This window comes from Mobula hypostoma, unplaced genomic scaffold (assembly GCF_963921235.1).
Source record: "Mobula hypostoma unplaced genomic scaffold, sMobHyp1.1 scaffold_193, whole genome shotgun sequence".
In the NCBI taxonomy this organism is placed as follows: Eukaryota; Metazoa; Chordata; class Chondrichthyes; order Myliobatiformes; family Myliobatidae; genus Mobula; species Mobula hypostoma.
The window spans coordinates 33,972-58,933 of record NW_026948179.1 but is presented as its reverse complement, the minus strand read 5'-3'; positions in this window follow the sequence as shown (position 1 = coordinate 58,933).

Sequence of the window (24,962 nt, the reverse complement as noted above, 5' to 3'; positions counted from 1 at the left end):
CCCTCACCTCAGACTCATCCCTTCCCCCGAGACCCTCACTAAACACCGGACACTCCCTCACCTCAGACTCTCTCCTTCCCCCAGACCCTCACTAAACACCGGACACTCCCTCACTTCAGACTCTCGGCTTCCCCCAGACCCTCACTAAACACCGGACACTCCCTCACCTCAGACTCTCTCCCTCCGCCAAGACGCTCACTAAACACCGGACACTCCCTCACCTCAGACTCTCTAACTCCCCCGAGACCCTCACTAAACACCGGACACTCCCTCACCTCAGACTCTCTCCATCCCCCGAGACCCTCACTAAACACCGGACACTCCCTCACCTCAGACTCTCTCCCTCCGCCGAGACGCTCACTAAACACCGGACACTCCCTCACCTCAGACTCTCTCACTCCCCCGAGACCCTCACTAAACACCGGACACTCCCTCACCTCAGTCTCTCTCCATCCCCCGAGACCCTCACTAAACACCGGACACTCCCTCAACTCAGACTCTCTCCCTCCGCCGAGACGCTCACTAAACACCGGACACTCCCTCACCTGAGACTCTCTCCCTCCCCGAGACCCTCACTAAACACCGGATACTCCATCACCTCAGACTCTCTCCCTCCCCCGAGACCCTCACTAAACACCGGACACTCCCTCACCTCAAACTCTCTCCCTCACTCGAGACCCTCACTAAACACCGGACACTCCCTCGCCTCAGACTCTCTCCCTCCCCCGAGACCCTCACTAAACACCGGACACTCCCTCACCTCAGACTCTCTCCCTCCCCCGAGACCCTCACTAAACACCGGACACTCCCTCACCTCAGACTCTCTCCCTCACCCGAGACCCTCACTAAACACCGGATACTCCCTCACCTCAGACTCTCTCCCTCCCCACGAGACCCTCACTAAACACCGGACACTCCCTCACCTCAGACACTCTCCCTCCCCCGAGACCCTCACTAAACACCGTACACTCCCTCACCTCAGACTCTCTCCCTTCCCCCGAGACCCTCACTAAACACCGGACACTCCCTCAGCTCAGACTCTCTCCCTCCCCCGAGACCCTCACTAAACACCGGACCCTCCCTCACCTCAGACTCTCTCCCTCCCCCCGAGACCCTCACTAAACACCGGACACTCCCTCACCTCAGACTCTCTCCGTCCCCCGAGACCCTCACTAAACACCGGACACTCCCTCACCTCAAACTCTCTCCCTCCCCCGAGACCCTCACTAAACACCGGACACTCCCTCACCTCAGACTCTCTCCCTCCCCCGAGACCCTCACTAAACACCGGACACTCCCTCACCTCAGACTCTCTCCCTCACCCGAGACCCTCACTAAACACCGGACACTCCCTCACCTCAGACTCTCTAACCCCCGAGACCCTCACTAAACACCGGACACTCCCTCACCTCAGACTGTCTCCCTCCCCCGAGACCCTCACTAAAGACCAGACACTCCCTCACCTCAGACTCTCTCCCTCCCCCGAGACCCTCACTGAACACCGGACACTCCCTCGCCTCAGACTCTCTCCCTCCCCCGAGACCCTCACTAAACACCGGACACTCCCTCACCTCAGACTCTCTCCCTCTCCCGAGACCCTCACTAAACACCGGACACTCCCTCACCTCAGACTCTCTCCCTCACCCGAGACCCTCACTAAACACCGGACACTCCCTCACCTCAGACTCTCTCCCTCCCCCCGAGACCCTCACTAAACACCGGACACTCCCTCACCTCAGACACTCTCCCTCCCCCGAGACCCTCACTAAACACCGTACACTCCCTCACCTCAGACTCTCTCCCTCCCCCGAAACCCTCACTAAACACTGGACACTCCCTCACCTGAGACTCTCTCCCTCCCCCGAGACCCTCACTAAACACCGGACACTCCCTCACCTCAGACTCTCTCCCTCCCCCGAAACCCTCACTAAACACCGGACACTCCCTCACCTCAGACTCTCTCCCTCCCCCCGAGACCCTCACTAAACACCGGACACTCCCTCACCTCAGACTCTCTCCCTCCCCCGAGACCCTCACTAAACACCGGACACTCCCTCACCTCAGACCCTCTCCCTCCCCCGAGACCTTCACTAAACACCGGACACTCCCTCACCTCAGACTCTCTCCCTCCCCCGAGACCCTCACTAAACACCGGACACTCCCTCACCTCAGACTCTCTCCCTCCCCCGAGACCCTCACTAAACACCGGACACTCCCTCACCTCAAACTCTCTCCCTCCCCCGAGACCCTCACTAAACACCAGACACTCCCTCACCTCAGACTCTCTCCCTCCCCCGAGACCCTCACTAAACACCGTACACTCCCTCACCTCAGACTCTCTCCCTCCCCCGAGACCCTCACTAAACACCGGACACTCCCTCACCTCAAACTCTCTCCCTCCCCCGAGACCCTCACTAAACACCGGACACTCCCTCACCTCAGACTCTCTCCCTCCACCGAGACCATCACTAAACACCGGACACTCCCTCACCTCAGACTCTCTCCCTCCCCCGAGAACCTCACTAAACACCGGACACTCCCTCACCTCACACTCTCTCCATCCCCCGAGACCCTCACTAAACACCGGACACTCCCTCACCTCAGACTCTCTCCCTCCCCCGAGACCCTCACTAAACACCAGACACTCCCTCACCTCAGACTCTCTCCCTCTCCCCGAGACCCTCACTAATCACCGAACACTCCCTCACCTCAGACTCTCTCCCTCCCCCGAGACCCTCACTAAACACCGGACACTCACTCAGCTCAGACTCTCTCCCTCCCCCGAGACCCTCACTAAACACCGGACACTCCCTCACTTCAGACTCTCTCCTTCCCCCAGACCCTCACTAAACACCGGACACTCCCTCACCTCAGACTCTCTCCCTCCCCCGAGACCCTCACTGAACACCGGACACTCCGTTACCTCAGACTCTCTCCATACCCTGAGACCCTCACTAAACACCGGACACTCCCTCACCTCAGACTCATCCCTTCCCCCGAGACCCTCACTAAACACCGGACACTCCCTCACCTCAGACTCTCTCCTTCCCCCAGACCCTCACTAAACACCGGACACTCCCTCACTTCAGACTCTCTGCTTCCCCCAGACCCTCACTAAACACCGGACACTCCCTCACCTCAGACTCTCTCCCTCCGCCAAGACGCTCACTAAATACCGGACACTCCCTCACCTCAGACTCTCTCCATCCCCCGAGACCCTCACTAAACACCGGACACTCCCTCAACTCAGAATCTCTCCCTCCGCCGAGACGCTCACTAAACACCGGACACTCCCTCACCTCAGACTCTCTCACTCCCCCGAGACCCTCACTAAACACCGGACACTCCCTCACCTCAGTCTCTCTCCATCCCCCGAGACCCTCACTAAACACCGGACACTCCCTCAACTCAGACTCTCTCCCTCCGCCGAGACGCTCACTAAACACCGGACACTCCCTCACCTGAGACTCTCTCCCTCACCGAGACCCTCACTAAACACCGGATACTCCATCACCTCAGACTCTCTCCCTCCCCCGAGACCCTCACTAAACACCGGACACTCCCTCACCTCAGACTCTCTCCGTCCCGCGAGACCCTCACTAAACACCAGACACTCCCTCACCTCAGACACTCTCCCTCCCCCGAGACACTCACTACACACCGGACACTCGCTCACCTCACACTCTCTCCCTCCCATGAGACACTCACTACACACCGGACACTCCCTCACCTCAGACTCTCTCCCTCCGCCAAGACGCTCACTAAACACCGGACACTCCCTCACCTCAGACTCTCTTACTCCCCCGAGACCCTCACTAAACACCGGACACTCCCTCACCTCAGACTCTCTCCATCCCCCGAGACCCTCACTAAACACCGGACAATCCCTCACCTCAGACTCTCTCCCTCCGCCGAGACGCTCACTAAACACCGGACACTCCCTCACCTCAGACTCTCTCACTCCCCCGAGACCCTCACTAAACACCGGACACTCCCTCACCTCAGACTCTCTCCTTCCCCCAGACCCTCACTAAACACCGGACACTCCCTCACCTCAGACTCTCTCCCTCCCCCGAGACCCTCACTAAACACCGGACACTCCCTCACCTCAGACTCTCTCCATCCCCTGAGACCCTCACTAAACACCGGACACTCCCTCACCTCAGACTCATCCCTTCCCCCGAGACCCTCACTAAACACAGGACACTCCCTCACCTCAGACTCTCTCCTTCCCCCAGACCCTCACTAAACACCGGACACGCCCTCACTTCAGACTCTCTGCTTCCCCCAGACCCTCACTAAACACCGGACACTCCCTCACCTCAGACTCTCTCCCTCCGCCAAGACGCTCACTAAACACCGGACACTCCCTCACCTCAGACTCTCTCACTCCCCCGAGACCCTCACTAAACACCGGACACTCCCTCACCTCAGACTCTCTCCATCCCCCGAGACCCTCACTAAACACCGGACACTCCCTCACCTCAGACTCTCTCCCTCCGCCGAGACGCTCACTAAACACCGGACACTCCCTCACCTCAGACTCTCTCACTCCCCCGAGACCCTCACTAAACACCGGACACTCCCTCACCTCAGACTCTCTCCCTTCCCCCGAGTCCCTCACTAAACACCGGACACTCCCTCACCTCAGACTCTCTCCCTCCCCCGAGACCCTCACTAAACACCGGACACTCCCTCACCTCAAACTCTCTCCCTCCCCCGAGACCCTCACTAAACACCGGACACTCCCTCACCTCAGACTCTCTCCCTTCCCCCGAGACCCTCACTAAACACCGGACACTCCCTCACCTCAGACTCTCTCCCTCCCCCGAGACCCTCACTAAACACCGGACACTCCCTCACCTCAGACTCTCTCCCTCCCCCCGAGACCCTCACTAAACACCGGACACTCCCTCACCTCAGACTCTCTCCGTCCCCCGAGACCCTCACTAAACACCGGACACTCCCTCACCTCAAACTCTCTCCCTCCCCCGAGACCCTCACTAAACACCGGACACTCCCTCACCTCAGACTCTCTCCCTCCCCCGAGACCCTCACTAAACACCGGACACTCCCTCACCTCAGACTCTCTCCCTCACCCGAGACCCTCACTAAACACCGGACACTCCCTCACCTCAGACTCTCTAACCCCCGAGACCCTCACTAAACACCGGACACTCCCTCACCTCAGACTGTCTCCCTCCCCCGAGACCCTCACTAAAGACCAGACACTCCCTCACCTCAGACTCTCTCCCTGCCCCGAGACCCTCACTAAACACCGGACACTCCCTCGCCTCAGACTCTCTCCCTCCCCCAAGACGCTCACTAAACACCGGACACTCCCTCACCTCAGACTCTCTCCCTCCCCCGAGACCCTCACTAAACACCGGACACTCCCTCACCTCAGACTCTCTCCCTCACCCGAGACCCTCACTAAACACCGGACACTCACTCACCTCAGACTCTCTCCCTCCCCCCGAGACCCTCACTAAACACCGGACACTCCCTCACCTCAGACACTCTCCCTCCCCCGAGACCCTCAATAAACACCGTACACTCCCTCACCTCAGACTCTCTCCCTCCCCCGAGACCCTCACTAAACACTGGACACTCCCTCACCTGAGACTCTGTCCCTCCCCCGAGACCCTCACTAAACACCGGACACTCCCTCACCTCAGACTCTCTCCCTCCCCCGAAACCCTCACTAAACACCGGACACTCCCTCACCTCAGACTCTCTCCCTCCCCCCGAGACCCTCACTAAACACCGGACACTCCCTCACCTCAGACTCTCTCCCTCCCCCGAGACCCTCACTAAACACCGGACACTCCCTCACCTCAGACTCTCTCCCTCCCCCGAGACCCTCACTAAACACCGGAAACTCCCTCACCTCAGACTCTCTCCCTCACCCGAGACCCTCACTAAACACCGGACACTCCCTCACCTCAGACTCTCTAACCCCCGAGACCCTCACTAAACACCGGACACTCCCTCACCTCAGACTGTCTCCCTCCCCCGAGACCCTCACTAAAGACCGGACACTCCCTCACCTCAGACTCTCTCCCTCCCCCGAGACCATCACTGAACACCGGACACCCCCTCACCTCAGACTCTCTACCTCCCCCGAGACCCTCACTAAACACCGGACACTCCCTCACCTCAGACTCTCTCCCTCCCCCAAGACCCTCACTAAACACGGGACACTCCCTCACCTCAGACTCTCTCCCTCCCCCCGAGACCCTCACTAAACACCGGACACTCCCTCACCTCAGACACTCTCCCTCCCCCGAGACCCTCACTAAACACCAGACAATCCCTCACCTAAGACTCTCTCCCTCCCCCGAGACCCTCACTAAACACCGGACACTCCCTCACCTCAGACTCTCTCCCTCCCCCGAGACCCTCACTACACACCGGACACTCCCTCACCTCAGACACTCTCCCTCCCCCGAGACCCTCACTAAACACCAGACACTCCCTCACCTCAGACTCTCTCCCTCCCCCGAGACCCTCACTGAACACCGGACACTCCCTCACCTCAGACTCTCTCCCTCCCCCGAGACCCTCACTAAACACCGGACACCCCCTCCCCTCAGACTCTCTCCCTCCCCCGAGACCCTCACTGAACACCGGACACTCCCTCACCTCAGACTCTCTCCCTCCCCCGAGACCCTCACTAAACACCGGACACTCCCTCACCTCAAACTCTCTCCCTCCCCCGAGACCCTCACTAAACACCGGACACTCCCTCACCTCAGACTCTCTCCCTCCACCGAGACCATCACTAAACACCGGACACTCCCTCACCTCAGACTCTCTCCCTCCCCCGAGACCCTCACTAAACACCGGACACTCCCTCACCTCACACTCTCTCCATCCCCCGAGACCCTCACTAAACACCGGACACTCCCTCACCTCAGACTCTCTCCCTCCCCCGAGACCCTCACTAAACACCAGACACTCCCTCACCTCAGACTCTCTCCCTCTCCCCGAGACCCTCACTAAACACCGAACACTCCCTCACCTCAGACTCTCTCCCTCCCCCGAGACCCTCACTAAACACCGGACACTCTCTCAGATCAGACTCTCTCCCTCCCCCGAGACCCTCACTAAACACCGGACACTCCCTCACCTCAGACTCTCTCCTTCCCCCAGACCCTCACTAAACACCGGACACACCCTCACCTCAGACTCTCTCCCTCCCCCGAGACCCTCACTGAACACCGGACACTCCGTCACCTCAGACTCTCTCCATCCCCTGAGACCCTCACTAAACACCGGACACTCCCTCACCTCAGACTCATCCCTTCCCCCGAGACCCTCACTAAACACCGGACACTCCCTCACCTCAGACTCTCTCCTTCCCCCAGACCCTCACTAAACACCGGACACTCCCTCACTTCAGACTCTCGGCTTCCCCCAGACCCTCACTAAACACCGGACACTCCCTCACCTCAGACTCTCTCCCTCCGCCAAGACGCTCACTAAACACCGGACACTCCCTCACCTCAGACTCTCTCACTCCCCCGAGACCCTCACTAAACACCGGACACTCCCTCACCTCAGACTCTCTCCATCCCCCGAGACCCTCACTAAACACCGGACACTCCCTCACCTCAGACTCTCTCCCTCCGCCGAGACGCTCACTAAACACCGGACACTCCCTCACCTCAGACTCTCTCACTCCCCCGAGACCCTCACTAAACACCGGACACTCCCTCACCTCAGTCTCTCTCCATCCCCCGAGACCCTCACTAAACACCGGACACTCCCTCAACTCAGACTCTCTCCCTCCGCCGAGACGCTCACTAAACACCGGACACTCCCTCACCTGAGACTCTCTCCCTCCCCGAGACCCTCACTAAACACCGGATACTCCATCACCTCAGACTCTCTCCCTCCCCCGAGACCCTCACTAAACACCGGACACTCCCTCGCCTCAGACTCTCTCCCTCCCCCGAGACCCTCACTAAACACCGGACACTCCCTCACCTCAGACTCTCTCCCTCACCCGAGACCCTCACTAAACACCGGACACTCCCTCACCTCAGACTCTCTCCCTCCCCACGAGACCCTCACTAAACACCGGACACTCCCTCACCTCAGACACTCTCCCTCCCCCGAGACCCTCACTAAACACCGTACACTCCCTCACCTCAGACTCTCTCCCTTCCCCCGAGACCCTCACTAAACACCGGACACTCCCTCACCTCAGACTCTATCCCTCCCCCGAGACCCTCACTAAACACCGGACACTCCCTCACCTCAGACTCTCTCCCTCCCCCCGAGACCCTCACTAAACACCGGACACTCCCTCACCTCAGACTCTCTCCGTCCCCCGAGACCCTCACTAAACACCGGACACTCCCTCACCTCAAACTCTCTCCCTCCCCCGAGACCCTCACTAAACACCGGACACTCCCTCACCTCAGACTCTCTCCCTCCCCCGAGACCCTCACTAAACACCGGACACTCCCTCACCTCAGACTCTCTCCCTCACCCGAGACCCTCACTAAACACCGGACACTCCCTCACCTCAGACTCTCTAACCCCCGAGACCCTCACTAAACACCGGACACTCCCTCACCTCAGACTGTCTCCCTCCCCCGAGACCCTCACTAAAGACCGGACACTCCCTCACCTCAGACTCTCTCCCTCCCCCGAGACCATCACTGAACACCGGACACCCCCTCACCTCAGACTCTCTACCTCCCCCGAGACCCTCACTAAACACCGGACACTCCCTCACCTCAGACTCTCTCCCTCCCCCAAGACCCTCACTAAACACGGGACACTCCCTCACCTCAGACTCTCTCCCTCCCCCCGAGACCCTCACTAAACACCGGACACTCCCTCACCTCAGACACTCTCCCTCCCCCGAGACCCTCACTAAACACCAGACAATCCCTCACCTAAGACTCTCTCCCTCCCCCGAGACCCTCACTAAACACCGGACACTCCCTCACCTCAGACTCTCTCCCTCCCCCGAGACCCTCACTACACACCGGACACTCCCTCACCTCAGACACTCTCCCTCCCCCGAGACCCTCACTAAACACCAGACACTCCCTCACCTCAGACTCTCTCCCTCCCCCGAGACCCTCACTGAACACCGGACACTCCCTCACCTCAGACTCTCTCCCTCCCCCGAGACCCTCACTAAACACCGGACACCCCCTCCCCTCAGACTCTCTCCCTCCCCCGAGACCCTCACTGAACACCGGACACTCCCTCACCTCAGACTCTCTCCCTCCCCCGAGACCCTCACTAAACACCGGACACTCCCTCACCTCAAACTCTCTCCCTCCCCCGAGACCCTCACTAAACACCGGACACTCCCTCACCTCAGACTCTCTCCCTCCACCGAGACCATCACTAAACACCGGACACTCCCTCACCTCAGACTCTCTCCCTCCCCCGAGACCCTCACTAAACACCGGACACTCCCTCACCTCACACTCTCTCCATCCCCCGAGACCCTCACTAAACACCGGACACTCCCTCACCTCAGACTCTCTCCCTCCCCCGAGACCCTCACTAAACACCAGACACTCCCTCACCTCAGACTCTCTCCCTCTCCCCGAGACCCTCACTAAACACCGAACACTCCCTCACCTCAGACTCTCTCCCTCCCCCGAGACCCTCACTAAACACCGGACACTCTCTCAGATCAGACTCTCTCCCTCCCCCGAGACCCTCACTAAACACCGGACACTCCCTCACCTCAGACTCTCTCCTTCCCCCAGACCCTCACTAAACACCGGACACACCCTCACCTCAGACTCTCTCCCTCCCCCGAGACCCTCACTGAACACCGGACACTCCGTCACCTCAGACTCTCTCCATCCCCTGAGACCCTCACTAAACACCGGACACTCCCTCACCTCAGACTCATCCCTTCCCCCGAGACCCTCACTAAACACCGGACACTCCCTCACCTCAGACTCTCTCCTTCCCCCAGACCCTCACTAAACACCGGACACTCCCTCACTTCAGACTCTCGGCTTCCCCCAGACCCTCACTAAACACCGGACACTCCCTCACCTCAGACTCTCTCCCTCCGCCAAGACGCTCACTAAACACCGGACACTCCCTCACCTCAGACTCTCTCACTCCCCCGAGACCCTCACTAAACACCGGACACTCCCTCACCTCAGACTCTCTCCATCCCCCGAGACCCTCACTAAACACCGGACACTCCCTCACCTCAGACTCTCTCCCTCCGCCGAGACGCTCACTAAACACCGGACACTCCCTCACCTCAGACTCTCTCACTCCCCCGAGACCCTCACTAAACACCGGACACTCCCTCACCTCAGTCTCTCTCCATCCCCCGAGACCCTCACTAAACACCGGACACTCCCTCAACTCAGACTCTCTCCCTCCGCCGAGACGCTCACTAAACACCGGACACTCCCTCACCTGAGACTCTCTCCCTCCCCGAGACCCTCACTAAACACCGGATACTCCATCACCTCAGACTCTCTCCCTCCCCCGAGACCCTCACTAAACACCGGACACTCCCTCGCCTCAGACTCTCTCCCTCCCCCGAGACCCTCACTAAACACCGGACACTCCCTCACCTCAGACTCTCTCCCTCACCCGAGACCCTCACTAAACACCGGACACTCCCTCACCTCAGACTCTCTCCCTCCCCACGAGACCCTCACTAAACACCGGACACTCCCTCACCTCAGACACTCTCCCTCCCCCGAGACCCTCACTAAACACCGTACACTCCCTCACCTCAGACTCTCTCCCTTCCCCCGAGACCCTCACTAAACACCGGACACTCCCTCACCTCAGACTCTCTCCCTCCCCCGAGACCCTCACTAAACACCGGACACTCCCTCACCTCAGACTCTCTCCCTCCCCCCGAGACCCTCACTAAACACCGGACACTCCCTCACCTCAGACTCTCTCCGTCCCCCGAGACCCTCACTAAACACCGGACACTCCCTCACCTCAAACTCTCTCCCTCCCCCGAGACCCTCACTAAACACCGGACACTCCCTCACCTCAGACTCTCTCCCTCCCCCGAGACCCTCACTAAACACCGGACACTCCCTCACCTCAGACTCTCTCCCTCACCCGAGACCCTCACTAAACACCGGACACTCCCTCACCTCAGACTCTCTAACCCCCGAGACCCTCACTAAACACCGGACACTCCCTCACCTCAGACTGTCTCCCTCCCCCGAGACCCTCACTAAAGACCAGACACTCCCTCACCTCAGACTCTCTCCCTCCCCCGAGACCCTCACTAAACACCGGACACTCCCTCGCCTCAGACTCTCTCCCTCCCCCGAGACCCTCACTAAACACCGGACACTCCCTCACCTCAGACTCTCTCCCTCTCCCGAGACCCTCACTAAACACCGGACACTCCCTCACCTCAGACTCTCTCCCTCACCCGAGACCCTCACTAAACACCGGACACTCCCTCACCTCAGACTCTCTCCCTCCCCCCGAGACCCTCACTAAACACCGGACACTCCCTCACCTCAGACACTCTCCCTCCCCCGAGACCCTCACTAAACACCGTACACTCCCTCACCTCAGACTCTCTCCCTCCCCCGAAACCCTCACTAAACACTGGACACTCCCTCACCTGAGACTCTCTCCCTCCCCCGAGACCCTCACTAAACACCGGACACTCCCTCACCTCAGACTCTCTCCCTCCCCCGAAACCCTCACTAAACACCGGACACTCCCTCACCTCAGACTCTCTCCCTCCCCCCGAGACCCTCACTAAACACCGGACACTCCCTCACCTCAGACTCTCTCCCTCCCCCGAGACCCTCACTAAACACCGGACACTCCCTCACCTCAGACACTCTCCCTCCCCCGAGACCTTCACTAAACACCGGACACTCCCTCACCTCAGATTCTCTCCCTCCCCCGAGACCCTCACTAAACACCGGACACTCCCTCACCTCAGACTCTCTCCCTCCCCCGAGCCCCTCACTAAACACCGGACACTCCCTCACCTCAGACTCTCTCCCTCCCCCGAGACCCTCACTAAACACCGGACACTCCCTCACCTCAGACTCTCTCCCTCCCCCGAGACCCTCACTAAACACCGTACACTCCCTCACCTCAGACTCTCTCCCTCCCCCGAGACCCTCACTAAACACCGGACACTCCCTCACCTCAAACTCTCTCCCTCCCCCGAGACCCTCACTAAACACCGGACACTCCCTCACCTCAGACTCTCTCCCTCCACCGAGACCATCACTAAACACCGGACACTCCCTCACCTCAGACTCTCTCCCTCCCCCGAGAACCTCACTAAACACCGGACACTCCCTCACCTCACACTCTCTCCATCCCCCGAGACCCTCACTAAACACCGGACAGTGCCTCACCTCAGACTCTCTCCCTCCCCCGAGACCCTCACTAAACACCAGACACTCCCTCACCTCAGACTCTCTCCCTCTCCCCGAGACCCTCACTAAACACCGAACACTCCCTCACCTCAGACTCTCTCCCTCCCCCGAGACCCTCACTAAACACCGGACACTCTCTCAGCTCAGACTCTCTCCCTCCCCCGAGACCCTCACTAAACACCGGACACTCCCTCACTTCAGACTCTCTCCTTCCCCCAGACCCTCACTAAACACCGGACACTCCCTCACCTCAGACTCTCTCCCTCCCCCGAGACCCTCACTGAACACCGGACACTCCGTTACCTCAGACTCTCTCCATCCCCTGAGACCCTCACTAAACACCGGACACTCCCTCACCTCAGACTCATCCCTTCCCCCGAGACCCTCACTAAACACCGGACACTCCCTCACCTCAGACTCTCTCCTTCCCCAGACCCTCTCTAAACACCGGACACTCCCTCACTTCAGACTCTCTGCTTCCCCCAGACCCTCACTAAACACCGGACACTCCCTCACCTCAGACTCTCTCCCTCCGCCAAGACGCTCACTAAACACCGGACACTCCCTCACCTCAGACTCTCTCACTCCCCCGAGACCCTCACTAAACACCGGACACTCCCTCACCTCAGACTCTCTCCATCCCCCGAGACCCTCACTAAACACCGGACACTCCCTCAACTCAGAATCTCTCCCTCCGCCGAGACGCTCACTAAACACCGGACACTCCCTCACCTCAGACTCTCTCACTCCCCCGAGACCCTCACTAAACACCGGACACTCCCTCACCTCAGTCTCTCTCCATCCCCCGAGACCCTCACTAAACACCGGACACTCCCTCAACTCAGACTCTCTCCCTCCGCCGAGACGCTCACTAAACACCGGACACTCCCTCACCTGAGACTCTCTCCCTCCCCGAGACCCTCACTAAACACCGGATACTCCATCACCTCAGACTCTCTCCCTCCCCCGAGACCCTCACTAAACACCGGACACTCCCTCACCTCAGACTCTCTCCGTCCCCCGAGACCCTCACTAAACACCGGACACTCCCTCACCTCAGACACTCTCCCTCCCCCGAGACACTCACTACACACCGGACACTCGCTCACCTCAGACTCTCTCCCTCCCCCGAGACACTCACTACACACCGGACACTCCCTCACCTCAGACTCTCTCCCTCCGCCAAGACGCTCACTAAACACCGGACACTCCCTCACCTCAGACTCTCTCACTCCCCCGAGACCCTCACTAAACACCGGACACTCCCTCACCTCAGACTCTCTCCATCCCCCGAGACCCTCACTAAACACCGGACAATCCCTCACCTCAGACTCTCTCCCTCCGCCGAGACGCTCACTAAACACCGGACACTCCCTCACCTCAGACTCTCTCACTCCCCCGAGACCCTCACTAAACACCGGACACTCCCTCACCTCAGACTCTCTCCTTCCCCCAGACCCTCACTAAACACCGGACACTCCCTCACCTCAGACTCTCTCCCTCCCCCGAGACCCTCACTAAACACCGGACACTCCCTCACCTCAGACTCTCTCCATCCCCTGAGACCCTCACTAAACACCGGACACTCCCTCACCTCAGACTCATCCCTTCCCCCGAGACCCTCACTAAACACCGGACACTCCCTCACCTCAGACTCTCTCCTTCCCCCAGACCCTCACTAAACACCGGACACGCCCTCACTTCAGACTCTCTGCTTCCCCCAGACCCTCACTAAACACCGGACACTCCCTCACCTCAGACTCTCTCCCTCCGCCAAGACGCTCACTAAACACCGGACACTCCCTCACCTCAGACTCTCTCACTCCCCCGAGACCCTCACTAAACACCGGACACTCCCTCACCTCAGACTCACCCCATCCCCCGAGACCCTCACTAAACACCGGACACTCCCTCACCTCAGACTCTCTCCCTCCGCCCAGACGCTCACTAAACACCGGACACTCCCTCACCTCAGACTCTCTCACTCCCCCGAGACCCTCACTAAGCACCGGACACTCCCTCACCTCAGACTCTCTCCCTTCCCCCGAGTCCCTCACTAAACACCGGACACTCCCTCACCTCAGACTCTCTCCCTCCCCCGAGACCCTCACTAAACACCGGACACTCCCTCACCTCAAACTCTCTCCCTCCCCCGAGACCCTCACTAAACACCGGACACTCCCTCACCTCAGACTCTCTCCCTTCCCCCGAGACCCTCACTAAACACCGGACACTCCCTCACCTCAGACTCTCTCCCTCCCCCGAGACCCTCACTAAACACCGGACACTCCCTCACCTCAGACTCTCTCCCTCCCCCCGAGACCCTCACTAAACACCGGACACTCCCTCACCTCAGACTCTCTCCGTCCCCCGAGACCCTCACTAAACACCGGACACTCCCTCACCTCAAACTCTCTCCCTCCCCCGAGACCCTCACTAAACACCGGACACTCCCTCACCGCAGACTCTCTCCCTCCCCCGAGACCCTCACTAAACACCGGACACTCCCTCACCTCAGACTCTCTCCCTCACCCGAGACCCTCACTAAACACCGGACACTCCCTCACCTCAGACTCTCTAACCCCCGAGACCCTCACTAAACACCGGACACTCCCTCACCTCAGACTGTCTCCCTCCCCCGAGACCCTCACTAAAGACCAGACACTCCCTCACCTCAGACTCTCTCCCTCCCCCGAGACCCTCACTAAACACCGGACACTCCCTCGCCTCAGACTCTCCCCCTCCCCCAAGACCCTCACTAAACACCGGACTCTCCCTCGCCTCAGACTCTCTCCCTCCCCCGAGACCCTCACTAAACACCGGACACTCCCTCACCTCAGACTCTCTCCCTCACCCGAGACCCTCACTAAACACCGGACACTCACTCACCTCAGACTCTCTCCCTCCCCCCGAGACCCTCACTAAACACCGTACACTCCCTCACCTCAGACACTCTCCCTCCCCCGAGACCCTCAATAAACACCGTACACTCCCTCACCTCAGACTCTCTCCCTCCCCCGAGACCCTCACTAAACACCGGACACTCCCTCACCTCAGACTCTCTCCCTCCACCGAGACCATCACTAAACACCGGACACTCCCTCACCTCAGACTCTCTCCCTCCCCCGAGACCCTCACTAAACACCGGACACTCTCTCACCTCACACTCTCTCCATCCCCCGAGACCCTCACTAAACACCGGACACTCCCTCACCTCAGACTCTCTCCCTCCCCCGAGACCCTCAGTAAACACCAGACACTCCCTCACCTCAGACTCTCTCCCTCTCCCCGAGACCCTCACTAAACACCGAACACTCCCTCACCTCAGACTCTCTCCCTCCCCCGAGACCCTCACTAAACACCGGACACTCTCTCAGCTCAGACTCTCTCCCTCCCCCGAGACCCTCACTAAACACCGGACACTCCCTCACCTCAGACTCTCTCCTTCCCCCAGACCCTCACTAAACACCGGACACTCCCTCACCTCAGACTCTCTCCCTCCCCCGAGACCCTCACTGAACACCGGACACTCCGTCACCTCAGACTCTCTCCATCCCCTGAGACCCTCACTAAACACCGGACACTCCCTCACCTCAGACTCATCCCTTCCCCCGAGACCCTCACTAAACACCGGACACTCCCTCACCTCAGACTCTCTCCTTCCCCCAGACCCTCACTAAACACCGGACACTCCCTCACTTCAGACTCTCTGCTTCCCCCAGACCCTCACTAAACACCGGACACTCCCTCACCTCAGACTCTCTCCCTCCGCCAAGACGCTCACTAAACACCGGACACTCCCTCACTTCAGACTCTCTGCTTCCCCCAGACCCTCACTAAACACCGGACACTCCCTGACCTCAGACTCTCTCCCTCCGCCAAGACGCTCACTAAACACCGGACACTCCCTCACCTCAGACTCTCTCACTCCCCCGAGACCCTCACTAAACACCGGACACTCCCTCACCTCAGACTCTCTCCATCCCCCGAGACCCTCACTAAACACCGGACACTCCCTCAACTCAGACTCTCTCCCTCCGCCGAGACGCTCACTAAACACCGGACACTCCCTCACCTCAGACTCTCTCACTCCCCCGAGACCCTCACTAAACACCGGACACTCCCTCACCTCAGTCTCTCTCCATCCCCCGAGACCCTCACTAAACACCGGACACTCCCTCAACTCAGACTCTCTCCCTCCGCCGAGACGCTCACTAAACACCGGACACTCCCTCACCTGAGACTCTCTCCCTCCCCGAGACCCTCACTAAACACCGGATACTCCATCACCTCAGACTCTCTCCCTCCCCCGAGACCCTCACTAAACACCAGACACTCCCTCACCTCAGACTCTCTCCGTCCCCCGAGACCCTCACTAAACACCGGACACTCCCTCACCTCAGACACTCTCCCTCCCCCGAGACACTCACTACACACCGGACACTCGCTCACCTCAGACTCTCTCCCTCCCCCGAGACACTCACTACACACCGGACACTCCCTCACCTCAGACTCTCTCCCTCCGCCAAGACGCTCACTAAACACCGGACACTCCCTCACCTCAGACTCTCTCACTCCCCCGAGACCCTCACTAAACACCGGACAATCCCTCACCTCAGACTCTCTCCCTCCGCCGAGACGCTCACTAAACACCGGACACTCCCTCACCTCAGACTCTCTCACTCCCCCGAGACCCTCACTAAACACCGGACACTCCCTCACCTCAGACTCTCTCCTTCCCCCAGACCCTCACTAAACACCGGACACTCCCTCACCTCAGACTTTCTCCCTCCCCCGAGACCCTCACTAAACACCGGACACTCCCTCACCTCAGACTCTCTCCTTCCCCCAGACCCTCACTAAACACCGGACACTCCCTCACTTCAGACTCTCTGCTTCCCCCAGACCCTCACTAAACACCGGACACTCCCTCACCTCAGACTCTCTCCCTCCGCCAAGACGCTCACTAAACACCGGACACTCCCTCACCTCAGACTCTCTCACTCCCCCGAGACCCTCACTAAACACCGGAAACTCCCTCACCTCAGACTCTCTCCATCCCCCGAGACCCTCACTAAACACCGGACACTCCCTCACCTCAGACTCTCTCCCTCGGCCGAGACGCTCACTAAACACCGGACACTCCCTCACCTCAGACTCTCTCACTCCCCCGAGACCCTCACTAAACACCGGACACTCCCTCACCTCAGACCTTCTCACTTCCCCCGAGTCCCTCACTAAACACCGGACACTCCCTCACCTCAGACTCTCTCCCTCCCCCGAGACCCTCACTAAACACCGGACACTCCCTCACCTCAAACTCTCTCCCTCCCCCGAGACCCTCACTAAACACCGGACACTCCCTCACCTCAGACTCTCTCCCTTCCCCCGAGACCCTCACTAAACACCGGACACTCCCTCACCTCAGACTCTCTCCCTCCCCCGAGACCCTCACTGAACATCGGACACTCCCTCACCTCAGACTCTCTCCCTCCCCCCGAGACCCTCACTAAACACCGGACACTCCCTTACCTCAGACTCTCTCCGTCCCCCGAGACCCTCACTAAACACCGGACACTCCCTCACCTCAAACTCTCTCCCTCCCCCGAGACCCTCACTAAACACCGGACACTCCCTCACCTCAGACTCTCTCCCTCCCCCGAGACCCTCACTAAACACCGGACACTCCCTCACCTCAGACTCTCTCCCTCACCCGAGACCCTCACTAAACACCGGACACTCCCTCACCTCAGACTCTCTAACCCCCGAGACCCTCACTAAACACCAGACACTCCCTCACCTCAGACTGTCTCCCTCCCCCGAGACCCTCACTAAAGACCAGACACTCCCTCACCTCAGACTCTCTCCCTCCCCCGAGACCCTCACTAAACACCGGACACTCCCTCGCCTCAGACTCTCTCCCTCCCCCAAGACCCTCACTAAACACCGGACACTCCCTCACCGCAGACTCTCTCCCTCCCCCGAGACCCTCACTAAACACCGGACACTCCCTCACCTCAGACTCTCTCCCTCACCCGAGACCCTCACTAAACACCGGACACTCACTCACCTCAGACTCTCTCCCTCCCCCCGAGACCCTCACTAAACACCGGACACTCCCTCACCTCAGACACTCTCCCTCCCCCGAGACCCTCAATAAACACCGTACACTCCCTCACCTCAGACTCTCTCCCTCCCCCGAGACCCTCACTAAACACTGGACACTCCCTCACCTGAGACTCTCTCCCTCCCCCGAGACCCTCACTAAACACCGGACACTCCCTCACCTCAGACTCTCTCCCTCCCCCGAAACCCTCACTAAACACCGGACACTCCCTCACCTCAGACTCTCTCACTCCCCCCGAGACCCTCACTAAACACCGGACACTCCCTCACCACAGACTCTCTCCCTCCCCCGAGACCCTCACTAAACACCGGACACTCCCTCACCTCAGACACTCTCCCTCCCCCGAGACCTTCACTAAACACCGGACACTCCCTCACCTCAGACTCTCTCCCTCCCCCGAGACCCTCACTAAACACCGGACACTCCCTCACCTCAGACTCTCTCCCTCCCCCGAGACCCTCACTAAACACCGGACACTCCCTCACCTCAGACTCTCTCCCTCCCCCGAGACCCTCACTAAACACCGGACACTCCCTCACCTCAGACTCTCTCCCTCCCCCGAGACCCTCACTAAACACCGTACACTCCCTCACCTCAGACTCTCTCCCTCCCCCGAGACCCTCACTAAACACCAGACACTCCCTCACCTCAATCTCTCTCCCTCCCCCGAGACCCTCACTAAACACCGGACAGTCCCTCACCTCAGACTCTCTCCCTCCACCGAGACCATCACTAAACACCGGACACTCCCTCACCTCAGACTCTCTCCCTCCCCCGAGACCCTCACTAAACACCGGACACTCTCTCACCTCACACTCTCTGCATCCCCCGAGACCCTCACTAAACACCGGACACTCCCTCACCTCAGACTCTCTCCCTCCCCCGAGACCCTCACTAAACACCAGACACTCCCTCACCTCAGACTCTCTACCTCTCCCCGAGACCCTCACTAAACACCGAACACTCCCTCACCTCAGACTCTCTCCCTCCCCCGAGACCCTCACTAAACACCGGACACTCTCTCAGCTCAGACTCTCTCCCTCCCCCGAGACCCTCACTAAACACCGGACACTCCCTCACCTCAGACTCTCTCCTTCCCCCAGACCCTCACTAAACACCGGACACTCCCTCACCTCAGAATCTCTCCCTCCCCCGAGACCCTCACTGAACACCGGACACTCCGTCACCTCAGACTCTCTCCATCCCCTGAGACCCTCACTAAACACCGGACACTCCCTCACCTCAGACTTATCCCTTCCCCCGAGACCCTCACGAAACACCGGACACTCCCTCACCTCAGACTCTCTCCTTCCCCCAGACCCTCACTAAACACGGGACACTCCCTCACTTCAGACTCTCTGCTTCCCCCAGACCCTCACTAAACACCGGACACTCCCTCACCTCAGACTCTCTCCCTCCGCCAATACGCTCACTAAACACCGGACACTCCCTCACCTCAGACTCTCTCACTCCCCCGAGACCCTGACTAAACACCGGACACTCCCTCACCTCAGACTCTCTCCATCCCCCGAGACCCTCACTAAACACCGGACACTCCCTCACCTCAGACTCTCTCCCTCCGCCGAGACGCTCACTAAACACCGGACACTCCCTCACCTGAGACTCTCTCCCTCCCCGAGACCCTCACTAAACACCGGATACTCCATCACCTCAGACTCTCTCCCTCCCCCGAGACCCTCACTAAACACCGGACACTCCCTCACCTCAAACTCTCTCCCTCCCCCGAGACCCTCACTAAACACCGGACACTCCCTCACCTCAGACTCTCTCCCTCCCCCGAGACCCTCACTAAACACCGGACACTCCCTCACCTCATACTCTCTCCCTCCCCCGAGACCCTCACTAAACACCGGACACTCCCTCACCTCAGACTTTCTCCCTCCCCCGAGACCCTCACTAAACACCGTACACTCCCTCACCTCAGACTCTCTCCCTCCCCCGAGTCCCTCACTAAACACCAGACACTCCCTCACCTCAGACTCTCTCCCTCCCCCGAGACCCTCACTAAACACCGGACACTCCCTCACCTCAAACTCTCTCCCTCCCCCGAGACCCTCACTAAACACCGGACACTCCCTCACCTCAGACTCTCTCCCTCCACCGAGACCATCACTAAACACCGGACACTCCCTCACCTCAGACTCTCTCCCTCCCCCGAGACCCTCACTAAACACCGGACACTCCCTCACCTCAGACTCTCTCCCTCCCCCGAGACCCTCACAGAACACCGGACACTCCCTCACCTCAGACTCATCCCTTCCCCCGAGACCCTCACTAAACACCGGACACTCCCTCACCTCAGACTCTCTCCTTCCCCCACACCCTCACTAAACACCGGACACTCCCTCACTTCAGACTCTCTGCTTCCCCCAGACCCTCACTAAACACCGGACACTCCCTCACCTCAGACTTTCTCCCTCCGCCAAGACGCTCACTAAACACCGGACACTCCCTCACCTCAGACTCTCTCACTCCCCCGAGACCCTCACTAAACACCGGACACTCCCTCACCTCAGACTCTCTCCATCCCCCGAGACCCTCACTAAACACCGGACACTCCCTCACCTCAGACTCTCTCCCTCCGCCGAGACGCTCACTAAACACCGGACACTCCCTCACCTGAGACTCTCTCCCTCCCCGAGACCCTCACTAAACACCGGATACTCCATCACCTCAGACTCTCTCCCTCCCCCGAGACCCTCACTAAACACCGGACACTCCCTCACCTCAAACTCTCTCCCTCCCCCGAGACCCTCACTAAACACCGGACACTCCCTCACCTCAGACTCTCTCCCTCCCCCGAGACCCTCACTAAACACCGGACACTCCCTCACCTCAAACTCTCTCCCTCCCCCGAGACCCTCACTAAACACCGGACACTCCCTCACCTCAGACTCTCTCCCTCCCCCGAGACCCTCACTAAACACCGTACACTCCCTCACCTCAGACTCTCTCCCTCCCCCGAGTCCCTCACTAAACACCAGACACTCCCTCACCTCAGACTCTCTCCCTCCCCCGAGACCCTCACTAAACACCGGACACTCCCTCACCTCAAACTCTCTCCCTCCCCCGAGACCCTCACTAAACACCGGACACTCCCTCACCTCAGACTCTCTCCCTCCACCGAGACCATCACTAAACACCGGACACTCCCTCAGCTCAGACTCTCTCCCTCCCCCGAGACCCTCACTAAACACCGGACACTCCCTCACCTCACACTCTCTCCATCCCCCGAGACCCTCACTAAACACCAGACACTCCCTCACATCAGACTCTCTCCCTCTCCCCGAGACCCTCACTAAACACCGAACACTCCCTCACCTCAGACTCTCTCCCTCCCCCGAGACCCTCACTAAACACCGGACACTCTCTCAGCTCAGACTCTCTCCCTCCCCCGAGACCCTCACTAAACACCGGACACTCCCTCACCTCAGACTCTCTCCTTCCCCCAGACCCTCACTAAACACCGGACACACCCTCACCTCAGACTCTCTCCCTCCCCCGAGACCCTCACTGAACATCGGACACTCCGTCACCTCAGACTCTCTCCATCCCCTGAGACCCTCACTAAACACCGGACACTCCCTCACCTCAGACTCATCCCATCCCCCGAGACCCTCACTAAACACCGGACACTCCCTCACCTCAGACTCTCTCCTTCCCCCAGACCCTCACTAAACACCGGACACTCCCTCACTTCAGACTCTCTGCTTCCCCCAGACCCTCACTAAACACCGGACACTCCCTCACCTCAGACTCTCTCCCTCCGCCAAGACGCTCACTAAACACCGGACACTCCCTCACCTCAGACTCTCTCACTCCCCCGAGACCCTCACTAAACACCGGACACTCCCTCACCTCAGACTCTCTCCATCCCCCGAGACACTCACTAAACACCGGACACTCCCTCACCTCAGACTCTCTCCCTCCGCCGAGACGCTCACTAAACACCGGACACTCCCTCACCTCAGACTCTCTCCCTCCGCCGAGACGCTCACTAAACACCGGACACTCCCTCACCTCAGACTCTCTCACTCCCCCGAGACCCTCACTAAGCACCGGACACTCCCTCACCTCAGTCTCTCTCCATCCCCCGAGACCCTCACTAAACACCAGACACTCCCTCACCTCAGACTCTCTCCCTCCCCCAAGACCCTCACTAAACACCGGACACACCCTTACCTCAGACTCTCTCCCTCCGCCGAGACGCTCACTAAACACCGGACACTCCCTCACCTGAGACTCTCTCCCTCCCCGAGACCCTCACTAAACAACGGATACTCCATCACCTCAGACTCTCTCCCTCCCCCGAGACCCTCACTAAACACCGGACACTCCCTCACCTCAAACTCTCTCCCTCCCCCGAGACCCTCACTAAACACCGGACACTCCCTCGCCTCAGACTCTCTCCCTCCCCCGAGACCCTCACTAAACACCGGACACTCCCTCACCTCAGACTCTCTCCCTCCCCCGAGACCCTCACTAAACACCGGACACTCCCTCACCTCAGACTCTCTCCCTCACCCGAGACCCTCACTAAACACCGGACACTCCCTCACCTCAGACTCTCTCCCTCCCCCCGAGACCCTCACTAAACACCGGACACTCCCTCACCTCAGACACTCTCCCTCCCCCGAGACCCTCACTAAACACCGTACACTCCCTCACCTCAGACTCTCTCCCTCCCCCGAGACCCTCACTAAACACTGGACACTCCCTCACCTCAGACTCTCTCACTCCCCCGAGACCCTCTCTAAACACCGGACACTCCCTCACCTCAGACTCTCTCCCTTCCCCCGAGACCCTCACTAAACACCGGACACTCCCTCACCTCAGACTCTCTCCCTCCCCCGAGACCCTCACTAAACACCGGACACTCCCTCACCTCAAACTCTCTCCCTCCCCCGAGACCCTCACTAAACACCGGACACTCCCTCACCTCAGACTCTCTCTCTTCCCCCGAGACCCTCACTAAACACCGGACACTCCCTCACCTCAGACTCTCTCCCTCCCCCGAGACCCTCACTAAACACCGGACACTCCCTCACCTCAGACTCTCTCCCTCCCCCCGAGACCCTCACTAAACACCGGACACTCCCTCACCTCAGACTCTCTCCGTCCCCCGAGACCCTCACTAAACACCGGACACTCCCTCACCTCAAACTCTCTCCCTCCCCCGAGACCCTCACTAAACACCGGACACTCCCTCACCTCAGACTCTCTCCCTCCCCCGAGACCCTCACTAAACACCGGACACTCCCTCAGCTCAGACTCTCTCCCTCACCCGAGACCCTCACTAAACACCGGACACTCCCTCACCTCAGACTCTCTAACCCCCGAGACCCTCACTAAACACCGGACACTCCCTCACCTCAGACTGTCTCCCTCCCCTGAGACCCTCACTAAAGACCAGACACTCCCTCACCTCAGACTCTCTCCCTCCCCCGAGACCCTCACTAAACACCGGACACTCCCTCGCCTCAGACTCTCTCCCTCCCCCGAGACCCTCACTAAACACCGGACACTCCCTCACCTCAGACTCTCTCCCTCTCCCGAGACCCTCACTAAACACCGGACACTCCCTCACCTCAGACTCTCTCCCTCACCCGAGACCCTCACTAAACACCGGACACTGCCTCACCTCAGACTCTCTCCCTCCCCCCGAGACCCTCACTAAACACCGGACACTCCCTCACCTCAGACACTCTCCCTCCCCCGAGACCCTCACTAAACACCGTACACTCCCTCACCTCAGACTCTCTCCCTCCCCCGAGACCCTCACTAAACACTGGACACTCCCTCAACTGAGACTCTCTCCCTCCCCCGAGACACTCACTAAACACCGGACACTCCCTCACCTCAGACTCTCTCCCTCCCCCGAAACCCTCACTAAACACCGGACACTCCCTCACCTCAGACTCTCTCCCTCCCCCCGAGACCCTCACTAAACACCAGACACTCCCTCACCTCAGACTCTCTCCCTCCCCCGAGACCCTCACTAAACACCGGACACTCCCTCACCTCAGACACACTCCCTCCCCCGAGACCTTCACTAAACACCGGACACTCCCTCACCTCAGACTCTCTCCCTCCCCCGAGACCCTCACTAAACACCGGACACTCCCTCACCTCAGACTCTCTCCCTCCCCCGAGACCCTCACTAAACACCGGACACTCCCTCACCTCAGACTCTCTCCCTCCCCCGAGACCCTCACTAAACACCGGACACTCCCTCACCTCAGACTCTCTCCCTCCCCCGAGACCCTCACTAAACACCGTACACTCCCTCACCTCAGATTCTCTCCCTCCCCCGAGACCCTCACTAAACACCGGACACTCCCTCACCTCAAACTCTCTCCCTCCCCCGAGACCCTCACTAAACACCGGACACTCCCTCACCTCAGACTCTCTCCCTCCACCGAGAC